This window comes from Otolemur garnettii, unplaced genomic scaffold (assembly GCF_000181295.1).
Source record: "Otolemur garnettii isolate 467f Iridium unplaced genomic scaffold, OtoGar3 scaffold00039, whole genome shotgun sequence".
Lineage (NCBI taxonomy): Eukaryota > Metazoa > Chordata > Mammalia > Primates > Galagidae > Otolemur > Otolemur garnettii.
Window position 1 is genome coordinate 1,691,015 of NW_003852434.1, and position 2,399 is coordinate 1,693,413.

The following is a 2,399-nucleotide window of genomic DNA, read 5'->3' on the forward strand; positions in this document are numbered from 1 at the left end:
AGCCTTGGCACCACTCTTCACTCTGAAACTGTCTAGGAGCCCCCACCCACCGGTCACCTGAGTAGCATACAAAAGATACTCTTAAACCACTCCAGAGATTCTGAAGGTCTTAAAAGATCTTATGTTAGGAACCAAGGACTAAGACCAAATATTTTAATGAAAGATGCTCCCATCACTCTTTCACTCAGGATGTTCTAAGTGTTTTGGGAGCTCTATGCCAGATATCAGGAGTTAAGACTGTATCTACTTATTATTATATCACAGTCTCACACACTCTAACTTGTTCTGACATTACTGAATGTTTTTGATGTTCATCAGGAAGAATGATTGGGAAGAAGAGCAATGAAATTTTGAAAAAGATGGTTAATGAGAGAGGGCTGTATTTTATTTATCAGATAGGTCAGTAATACTGAATGCATGCTGGAACTTTAAACCGAGTTCTTGGATGGTCAGACAAATAATTGAAAGACACACCACCAACAAACACTAAAACAGATAAGGGCAGCGGAATAAGCCCCTGCCTAGGATGGCTCCCTCTTACAAGAGCAACTGCCTCGCATAGGAAAAAGTACAGAGAAAAGCCTTGGTTGGCAACCTATTGGGTTACTGACCACCTGCCCTCCGAGAGCCCCCTTTGAGACATACCAGGGAGTACCCTGGCCAGAGCCTCTCAATTGTAACCTCTCTTCTGAGCAGACGGGACAACCAGGATTAGATAGAAGACACACACTACTTTACGACATTCAGAGTTTATTAAAAGACAAAAACTCTATAAAGTTAGGACAAAACTCTATAGCAGAGGGGTGCTGAAATGGTTCGCCACCTCTTGTACAACTTCATACTTCTTATAAATTCTATGAGTTAGACCTGTTTTTAGCTCCTATTGTAACATCCTTCTTAATCTCTACTTTACATCTTAATTACTTCTTGGGGAGGGGGGTAATAGCCTCATCTGACCTGTGGTTCCGCCTGCTTATCTCCATTCTTGGATGAGTTCTTCCCCATGTTGAAATACCAGTTTTCTCTTGTTCCACCTCTCTGTACTTTGTTCTGTTAATTTTTAACTATTTCCATCAGGCCTGCTTCCTCCTCTTCAAAGGTCCCCTTTCAATATTATGTTATACTATTCATGTTAAATTCATGTATTAGAATATACCCACATAGCCATATCTATCTATATGAAAGATTGGGAAATACAATCTCTAGCTGGACTACCATGGGCTCAGCCACAACCAAGAGGGCAAACAGGATCTAACATTATTAGAAAGAGAGATTGGATTCTGGGATTGTTTGGAGGTCTGGGTTATAGTACTTACATGAAAAGTAAAAATCAAATCAGTTTAGATCCTCATATTTTAATATCTTTCAAAATAAATAACAAATAGATATATAATCAAAACAACCTAGTAAATATATGAATTTGTTTGTTTTTTTGAGACAGAGTCTTACTTTGTTACCCTTGGTAGAGTGCCATGGCGTCACAGCTTACAGCAACCTCAAACTCTTGGGCTCAAGCAATTCTCTTGCCTTAGCCTCCCAAGTAGTTGGGACTACAGGTGCCCGCCACAACGACTGGCTATTTTTAAGAGATGGGGTCTCACTCTTGCTTAGGCTGGTTTCAAACCTGTGAACTCAGGGCAATCCACCCACCTCAGCCTCCCAAAGTGCTAGGATTACAGGCGTGAGCCACTGCACCCAATCAGCTGAAATATTTTTTGATAGCATTTGACAAATGTTACACTAAGTTCTTTTTTGGTATTATTTAATGCATACAGTGCTCCTATGTTAAAGGAGAAACTTTAGACAAATTATCGAACAGCGTTTAAATGAACAAGAAAAAAAATGATTCACACTTCAGGCAGCCCCTATAATTAGGAGAAGATACCTAGGAAGGGTGAATTCAAGGTCTTCTCAAGGAGACCCCAAAGGTATCCCTGCAGGATCCTCTCCATGGTGACTCAGCTCTTAGGAATTTGTAGCCTTCACTTCCTGGGGCCTGGAAATTTCTGCTTCTGTGAAATCCTGTAGTTCTGTGGGGGCTGGAACAGCTTCTCCCCCTTGATTCAAAGTGACCAATGAGAAAGGTACCTGTGGGTTGGAACTTTCTGACTGGAGATAAAAAGGGAAAGATGGAGCCGGTGGGGGAGCGTGGCCATTTTGAATTCCTCTATGCCGTTTGCTCCACCAGCTGACATAAAGCCCTTCCCCTTATAAACGTGGAGTTTGGGTGTTCTTTCTCTCCACTGGGCTGTGCAACATAATCAGAACAGATTCAGAGAGACTTCAGAGCTGTTGCATGATCAGATAAGATTTCTGGACAGGAAAAGGAAAGTGAGGCACAGAAACAGCTGGATTGGTTCCAGCTCTGAATTTGCCGTGATTTGAACACTTTAACATTT